The following is a 10,387-nucleotide window of genomic DNA, read 5'->3' as shown; positions in this document are numbered from 1 at the left end:
GCTTTCCAAAACGTTTATGCAGAATTTTAATAGATGAAATAATTCCATTTCTTGAATCATCATCAAGAATACATGCACTTCCAGCGCACACTGAATTACTTTGTTCATTGCTTTTTAGCGCAAGGACCCTTCCAACGAGCTGTGGTTCAGGATTACTTATCTTCATTATCCCAAACATCAGTTTCTCCATTCATTACATAGGTTGCAATTGCATTGAATTGCATTGCAAACCGACACGTAAAATTCCCAAGAGCTGCACAGTTTTTGGAGATCAAAAGGAAGTTTTTCGGCATCGCAGGTTTCCCAGGTGTTAAAGGGTTAATCGACGGTACGCGCATCAAAATTGCAACACCAAGAAAAGAAATAGAACACGTTTATTACTGCAGAAAAGGGGACATTCGAAAAATGTGCAAATCATAATGTGGTGCAGATCATTTGATTTTTAGTGGTAATGCACTTCTCACGATTCCTATATTTGGAGATGTTCCAAAACAAAAACCATCTTGGAAACGTTATATTCTTCGGGATGAATTTCAAGATGAAACGGATATGTATATAAGGTGAAATTTTAATAATGAGTGCAATGTTTTAGTCGAAGGATGAAATATTCCAGAGCAAATTGTAAGAAATAATTTCTCTAGATAGAAATTAAAAAAAAAAGTTAAATAAAAATATCAAATTTAAACAAAAATGTATTCTTTTATTGCATTCAACAAATTGTTCTATTATCTTATCTTTTGATAAAAATAAGGATTCTCGCTTTTGACTTTTTGTTACGCTCTTGCCTCTACTTTTTTTTCAAAAAATTATCCATTTAATATGTTTCAAAGTTTCGACTTTAAACATTCACAATTGAATAATTTAGTGAAAGAAAAATATTCATATGAATAATTTTGATGTTTGTTTTCATTTTTTCACAGAACAAGAATCAAATTTATGATTGAAAAAGTGAAAAGCTTATTCACAGAACCAGAATTGGCCCCCAGCTGATTTGATGTTTTTTTACATTTAAACACGCCTGCGTTTCTTTTTTATTGTCGCTTTGACTACTAATTCAAAAATTAAAGTAAAAGCATGCTTGGTTTTTGAGAAACTTGCCTATACCACATAACATTAAAAACTTATCCATTCTATACCGGGTATCCTGTAGAAATATTAAACACAATAGAAAATTGACTTAGAAATGGATCTAAATTGTTTATGAATAAAATAAATTCCAATTTTTCTTAGAAACGTCACAATTTATATTAGTAAAAAAGTTAATCATTTTTACAAAAATTTAACTCAAATATTTATTTTTATACTTCCATAATCTTTTCAAGTATGTGTAATAAACACCATAAAATTGTTTAATATACCTACATACATACATACAAAAGAATTGAGGCTCTTATTAAGTTTTTTTTTTTTATTTTAATAGAAGTAATTAAACTCCTCTCCGACAATTACCAAATTAACAAATCAAAAGGGGCTGATACCACTCCTTAACAACAAAAAAAACCACCCCCTAAGTTCATGAATACAAAAACTTCCAGAATCCTAATTGAGTTGTAATTTGTGTAAACATCAGAATTGACTTAACGTTAATAATGAACTTTCTCCCTGCTCCTCTGGATGAGTACAATCTTCCTTGTGAATAAAATTATATAAGTGGGCTAAGGATGAGGATGAGGCGACGACCCTTTTCTCTTTGCTTCTGTTTTTGTGTATTTTGAGATACACAAGAACACAAAAGTTAAAAGGAAAACCTGTTCAATTTAGAAATGAGAGCTCATCAGCGGGGTTGTGCGGACGGAGGGTGAATCACCCCACACCCTTATTTTTGTTGTGTTCATCAATGTTAATAGCTCTTTATGTTTTGTGTGTGTAGCGCCAGCACAGATCTATCTTTATACGAATTACGGGTAAACTACCCCTGACAGTGTGCTTTGAAAAGTGCCAAACCTCAAATATCGTAATTTTCCGGAATTCTCGTTCGGTTGTTGCGCATCTGTTTGGAAGAATATCAATGCGTGTGCCGTATGCGTTCAGAAATATAATACATATATTCTACTTCTCATTCTCTCTACAATACTTTGCTGGAACAAAATATATTTCAACATGGAAACAGGGTCAGAATATGTCTACCATTTGGGCCTTTCTCTTAAGAAATGAATTTTTTGTCGAAATCATGAATTTTTTATGTCTCAGCACTGTTTCTACACTCAGAGAAAAAACAACACATAATAAAAAAAAAATGCACGTATACTAGCTCTTATGGCATAAGTTTCTTTACAAAATTCCACTACGGAGCCTTGTCAGTATAAATAGCGAATACAGCCCTGGTAATGGAGCATATTTCTATTGCCTTGTTTGTTCATTCAGGATTGGGTATAGCATAGGGGATGACTTTGGTGCAACCAACGATCCTTAACCCCCCTCTTGTGATGTCTCTGTGGTTGGAATGCTTGAAATTGAGTATTTTACGCAATTCGAAAATGTTTAGGTAAATATAAATGCTTTCATTCCATTTTGTTTCATTCACTGCACATTATTTTGTATAGTTATCCTCATGGGATGGATATTGGTGCTTATAATATGGAAAGTTGGAAATGGGGAAGTGGACTTAAGAGGAAATCGTTGTGGTTTGAAACCAAATTAAATGTTTGTGGAATCAGTAATAGGTACACCTTATATACCTACCTTACCTACGTAGACAGTTTTTGATGTTCAATTGTTTTTTTAAAATATAATCCTTTTTAATATTAGCGTAACTGGAGTTTTTCTACATTCTGTAAAACAAAATTATTTTTTTTTTCTATACAGGGTGTCCCACAGTAACCACCCCAAATGAAAACCATGGATTTACTGAGGTCATTTTAGGTCGAAAAACTTTAGAGGTAAATTTTTTTAGAGGTAAATTAAACTACGTCCTCTTCGTAAGGCTTTTTTTATAACCAATCAAGAATTTGTTACAGTTTTATGTTTTTTACAAAATTTTGTTCTGCTACAACCGTTTCTCCGCAATTTTCCATCAAACCCAATATTTATCGTTTTTTAAAGTGTTTTTTTTTTCACTTTAATATCATTTTATTCAAAAAACACGTAAATGAGTAATTGTCCGCTTATTATTATTTTTTTTTTTTTTCATAACAAAAATAAATAAACTGAGTGAATTAAAAAAAACTAATTTTTAAATCCAAAATTAATTCAAATGAATTAAAAATTTTTCTGAGGCATTTTGGTTAAGAAAAGGACAAATAGATAAAGTTAATTAGTAAGATCCTTAACTATTGTAAACCGTAAAGATTTGCAATTTGATTTGCATTATGATTTGAAGGTTCTAAAAAATGTCCTTCTTTCACTTTTTACTCCATTTTGGATTTATATTGCAAGAGTAGTTTTTTTTTTTTTATTTATTTGTGAACAATGGATAGCACTAATCAAGAATATCTGGAAATGTTATTAAAATACGGTGAAATGGGACGATCTGCTCAAAAGGCAGCTCACTAATATGGCCAAAGTTTTCCAAATCGATGTCATCCTGATGGCCATGCCCTAAACCGCCTTTTAAAACGTGTCAACACAAAAGGAGCGCTTCAGCCACATCGGCAAGATAGAGGACAAAACTTGCTGCCAGCAAACATTCGGATGAAAGAAAGGGTTTTGCGATTCGAGCACTCAAAGTCGAAGTGCTCAGTGTACCGGACGTTGAACCGCAACTTTTTTCATCCGTATCATTACATGAAGGTGCAACACCGACGTATCATTACATGAATGTGCAACACATACAACCTACATTCTAGTGACCAAGAACTGCGTCTGGATTTTTGTGAGTGGATTCTGCGGATAAATTATAAAAATCGGGACAAAAATTTATGTTTTAATTTTTTTTATTTACATAAACAAAACAAATTGACCAAAAATGATGATGATTCCTCCTCACATGAATGATTTTTTGCAATAGTTGAGTTTTTGTTGTTATCATTTCCTTAGCCACTTCTCTCTTTATCAGATCCCACACTTTTTTGATTGGATTCATGTCTGGGCTATTACCCGGCCAATCCAAGAGCGGGATATTAATTTCTTGCAAAGAAGTTATCACCAGTGGCGTAGCGGGGCACCCGGGCGGCATTTATAGTGTCACCCCCAGAATGAAAAACAGTAAAATAAAAATGAAATTCCACTTTTCTATAATATTAAGAATTTTTACTTGCTCGATACCATAAGCAAATTTTGGAATAGCAAAAATCAAACACAACCGATTCTTTTATTTTTTTTTTTTTAAGTAGCTAAGGAAAATTAATTTTTTTTTTTTTTTTAATTCAATAATAAAGGATAAAGAACCAATGAACTTTTGTTTTTATGTGTGGATTAATTTTTATTTTTAAACGGCATACCAATTTTTTTCATTATTCCTTATGGATATGGTAGCTCAAAGCGGTCCGCCCTCCTCCCCCCCTCACTACGCCATTGCTTATCACGCCACAGTTCAGGCGCTTTTTTTATTTGCGGCTGTTAATTTGGACTCCTTAGCGGGTCTGAATTTCAGATCTTTCAGTTTTTTGCGGACAGTACGCTCAGAATCATTAATGTTAGCACTCTACAGTTGAGTTCTTATGCCTTTTGTGGTTGCAAAACTTTGAGCTTCTTTTTTTTTAATCTGCCCTTAGCCATTTCCTTAGCCACTTCTCTCTAGAGATGAGCTAAGTCGTGATTTTTCAATCACAGGTATACCTGTGACTGTGATTTTGAATTCACGGTGATTGTAACCTGTGATTTTTAACCGTGATTTAAATTTTTATTAATGAAAATCCCAAAAAAAAAAAAATTACACGTAGCATTATTAACGTTTGTATTTTCCAATATACACATTTCATTACGATTTTTCACGTAGGAAGTACTAATGAAGCTCAAATACGAGTGTATTTGAAACAAAGGAGCTGATTTTACGAGGAAAACTCCTGGTTTAAGCAAACAGATCCGCGGTTTACCAAAGCCACCCGTGATTATACTGGGGAAAACATTATTTTGTCTAAGCGAGTCTTGATTTTACGGGAGAAATTTATTATATCACGGGAAAAGTAACGTTGAAAACCCTTATTCTAATCTGGGCAACCTGCGATTTCACACCAAATATTTGCGGGCAAACCGTGATTCTTCTGGAGCCATACGTGATTGTGAGGGGTAAACAAAACATTAATTTTACCGAACTTGCGTGAATTCCGGTAAAAAAACAATTCACATTTACACAAGAACTGTTAAAAAGTTGTTTTGGGAAAAATCAGAGGTTAGAAATAATTCCAAAGCACTTGTGAAGATAATTCCGGTCAAACCAATCCACGTTTACAGAAGAACTGTTGAAAAGTTGTTTTGGGAAAAATCACAGGTTATAATTTCCAATGCACTTGTGTAAATTCCGATAAAAACAATTCACGTTTACACAAGAACTGTTGCAAAAGCTATTTATTTCCAAAATCAAAGGTCAAAAGTAATTTTCAATGCATTTTCGTGAATTCCGCTTTAAATTCACGTTTCCATAAGAATTGGTGCAAAAGTTATTTTGAACAAAATCACGGGTTTAAAAAAAATCCTTAACATTTGCGTGAATTCCGGTCAAAACAATTCACGTTTACAAAAGAATTATTGCAAAAGTTGCTTTGGGAAAAATCACAGGTTAAAAATAATTGGAAAGCAAATACGTGAATTCCAGTCAAACCAGTTCACGTTTAATAAAGAACTGTTAAAAAGTTGTTTTGGGAAAAATCACAGTTCAAAAACAAAAATCCAAAGCAATTGCGTGAATTTCAGTCGAACCAATTCACTTTTAATAAAGAACTGTTGCAATAGCTGTTTTGAAAAATCGCAGGTTATAATTTGAATTTCCAATGCACTTGTGTAACGTGAATTATTTTACGCGGAATTCACGAAAACGCATTGAAAATGACTTTTTACTTGTGATTTTGGAAAAAATAACTTTTTACAACAGTTCTAGTATAAAAGGGAATTGTTTTGAACCCGCAAATGCACTTTAATTAACTTTTAACAAAAAAATTTGCGAACTGTAAAGCAAAAAGTGAATATCCAATTCACGGTTAAGGTAATCACAGGTTATTTGAAGACTGTTCACAGGTAGTGATTGTGATTTGTCAATCACAGGTTAAAAATCACAGGTCGTGATTTTTTGCTCATCTCTACTTCTCTCTTTATCAGATCCCACACTTTTTTGATTGGATTCATGTCTGGGCTATTACCCGGCCAATCCAAGAGCGGGATATTAATTTCTTGCAAATAAGTTTTTAAAGATCGGGCCACGTGGCCAATATATTCAATTACCGATCTCCAGAAATCCAAATTCTTACTTATCACCAGTGGCGTAGCGGGGCACCCGGGCGGCATTTATAGTGTCACCCCCAGAATGAAAAACAGTAAAATAAAAATGAAATTCCACTTTTCTATAATATTAAGAATTTTTACTTGCTCGATACCATAAGCAAATTTTGGAATAGCAAAAATCAAACACAACCGATTCTTTTATTTTTTTTTTTTTAAGTAGCTAAGGAAAATTAATTTTTTTTTTTTTTTTTAATTCAATAATAAAGGATAAAGAACCAATGAACTTTTGTTTTTATGTGTGGATTAATTTTTATTTTTAAACGGCATACCAATTTTTTTCATTATTCCTTATGGATATGGTAGCTCAAAGCGGTCCGCCCTCCTCCCCCCCTCACTACGCCATTGCTTATCACGCCACAGTTCAGGCGCTTTTTTTATTTGCGGCTGTTAATTTGGACTCCTTAGCGGGTCTGAATTTCAGATCTTTCAGTTTTTTGCGGACAGTACGCTCAGAATCATTAATGTTAGCACTCTACAGTTGAGTTCTTATGCCTTTTGTGGTTGCAAAACTTTGAGCTTCTTTTTTTTTTAATCTGCCCAAACTAAATAAATGAATGATTGTTCAAATAAGAAAATACTTAAATGTAAATTCTAGTGGAACCCTCAAATCATCTTCTAATGCTCCTAAATTTTGTTATCTATTTTCATTTTCCACAGTGAGTGACCTTGCTCTGGTTTGTTTAATATTATAAGAATTGCGTAGCTTTTAAGTCCTACAGGATTAAAAAATGTAATTACTCCAATTACACCATCTGTGACAATTATTATGGAACATTCGAATATATATCTTAGAAAATTTATCCCACTTGAGTTTCCACCCCATCAATTTTGGAATTATTATTTTGTATAGTTGTATTCGTTGTTTGTTGTTAGGTGGTTGCGGTAGTGGTTAAGGCTTTAATATTTATTATCACTCTTAAGGGTGATGAATCCGAACGGTTCACTGACAATCTTTTAATCCGACTAAAAGATGGTGACAATTCTTTTATGATGCTTTTAAAGGAAAAAGATTCATTTCAAATGTATTCCCAATAGACTCTTGTTGTGTTGGGTATTTCTTATTTGATTGTGTTTTAGTTCCTTTTCAAAAGGATATGATCATTTTTTATGAAATGAAGATAGGGGAATGAAAATAAGAAAGTTTCTAATATTTTATCACGACTCGAACAACAAAAATGCATAATACAAATTATAAAAAAAAGAACTTAAAAGAAATGACTAGTGGAAGAGAAAAATAAGGTATACATACCATGTGTTCGAAAATACTACCACGTTTCATAGTGACAAGTTTCTCATTTCGAAAAAATCGCACAGGTAATTCATCTATCATATCACCCATTTCATGCGGATCAGGGCGCACGGCGTATACTTAACGAACGTATGAGCATTATATCCAGCCTTATGGGATTGTGGGTTTTCGTTCACTCACACATGCCATTTTGACATTACCTCATGTAAGTTGATATTATAAATAATTGGACCTTAAGGCACTAAATTCCTCTGGATAAGTTCATTATGAATTTGAAAAACTGATTTAAACTTGTTGCGCATTAAGATTTTAACTTTAAACTACAGATGGTCTTTTGTATCCTGTTGCAATAATAATATCTTCACAAGTTTAATCAGTAAATTACGCCATCTAATTTTTTTTTGTTTGTTTCCAAATTAATAGGGTAATCCAGTTCCATTTCTGAACAAAAGCAAAAACAAATTACAAACAACATCATGTGTGTAGCATCTTTCTTTTTATTTTTTTTTGTGTGTTAGAAATTACAAAGTCTCTGTGAACTGTTATTCTCTGACGTTTTCAATTGACAGACGCTCACTCGTTCCATTTATAAAATCCTTTCATTTTCCCAAAAGAAAACGCAAAGGTGCACAAAAAGTACAAAAATTCGTAACTCGAGAAGGATGAGATGAGATGGTTGGATGTTGCTTTCAAAGTTATTCTACCTTGTTCTGTTTTTTTTTTTTTTTTTTTTATAAAGGGTGTTATATTTGTATGTGCTTGTGCGTTGTACAGTAGTGCAAAAGCGAAGAAAACTTTCCAGATTTTATTATTTTATTTCAATATGTTTATTAAAAAAGGTAAAAATATGTACTTGAGAATGCAAGGAAAGAGAGCCCGCCAGCCCGCAATACTAGCTCTCTGTAAAAGGAGCCGCATTAGAGCAGCTAAAATAACTCTTGGAATTAATTGGAATTTCTTAGGGCCAAACAACAGGAAACAAATTTTTGAAAAATTTAACTAGATGGTCAAAATGGATACGAGAACGAAAGCTTTGTAAATTATTGAAAGCAGGCTATTCAACAAAAAGCAAGGGCACTACTATGTAACTTTGTGCTACTTTCGCATCTGTTCGAAAATTAATTTCAATTGTACTTTTTAGTCAAACTGTGTATCTTAAATTTATTCATTTTTACCAATAATCTAAATCTTCCAACTACCTACTCATTATTATTAAATACTTTTTAATTGGTTTCAATATAATATTATATAACAGGAGTTTGTGGAGTTTTTATATACTATACAAAAATTATAAATTTAATAGTCCGGTCAAATTAGACATCCGAGGTTACATTAATTCCCAGCAAGTTGAAAATTGGTAGGATTGTTGGAAACACCATCATAAATTACATCTAAAATGTCGTCATCGATCCGAGGCCTGGAAAAAAATTTACGGGGGGCCAAAGGTAACAAAAACTGGTTTTTCACGGTTTCAGCAAAACGGTTAGTCTTATCAAAAAATTTTCAATCCAAGAATTGTAGACCCGATTATTATATATAAAAAGTGTCATGTCACTTTTTTTCCTAAGACCCAATGTATAACGATTCAAAGAGTTGAAGTTGAGTTGTAACCGTCATAATCAGGCCTATTCTGAAAAAAAAAACTCCTAACTGAAAAGTTCCTGAAATTTCATTATTTTTTTAGCTTGAATTTCGTTCTTCTATGGTTAAGAATATGGGAAAGCAAAAAAAAAAATGGAAATTTTCGCCATTTTTCCGATTGGGGCCCTTCTCCCGAAAACATTTCCCTGGGAATTTTTGTTTAGAATATGTCTGAATATATACGGGGTGTGCAATAGAGAATGGACAACCCTAAAACGGCTGATAGCTACACTTATGACTGTTCTAAAAACAGATAGAAAAAAGTTCTATCGCAACTAGTTCATAAAATATTGCCTTTTTTTCGTTCAATGTATATTAAATTTTATCATCTCATGTTTTCGTTCACTACAACTACGATTTTAACGATTTAACGATATTTTTATTGAACAGTAATTATATACATATATACAATTTGCTTAAAGCTAGTTATCTTAAAATTTACATTGATTATATAAGTATTATGTTGGCACAATAGGGGCCTAACGTTTTTACATTGTTTTTTTTTTTTTTTTTTTTAACTAAATTTACAGTTAATTGTCATTGTATTTGTTTAAAATTAAATCACTACAACCACGAATTAATGAATTTTATTTATTTCTTTTTTTTTTATCATTTTCTACAATAATTGGATGAGTACATTAAAACTTTAAAAATTTCATAGCATTGCAAATTTTCCTTAAAAAAAATGTGAAATCTTTTTTTCGATGCAAAATGTAAAAAAAAGTATTTTATGTAAATTTTTAAACACCTGTGGTATAAAATAAATCTATAGAAACCTAGGTTGCCAACTTTCTTAAAAATATTTTCGTCCAAGGGGAATATTTTTAAGAAAGGAAAGTAGGGAAACAATACCTTGGAAGAAAGAAGAATGAAAAATGAACAAATTCTGAAAAATAGGCGATGCAGTGAGAGAATTCATATTTTTAAAAACTTTTGGACCATGAGTGAGAAAAAAATTTGAATGAATGGCCTTGTGACTTTTGCACATAGAGGAAGAAAAGTAGACGAGCTTGACACTCTTTTCTGAGTAATCAAAACTATGTTTTTAAACACTCTTGGAATCGGAAGATGGACGGTTCTTCATTGGAAAAATAAACAGCTAGAGCAACAAACTTCTCAGTC

Source organism: Episyrphus balteatus, chromosome 3, assembly GCF_945859705.1.
Source record: "Episyrphus balteatus chromosome 3, idEpiBalt1.1, whole genome shotgun sequence".
NCBI classification, from domain to species: Eukaryota; Metazoa; Arthropoda; class Insecta; order Diptera; family Syrphidae; genus Episyrphus; species Episyrphus balteatus.
Note: the sequence above shows the minus strand (reverse complement) of the source record.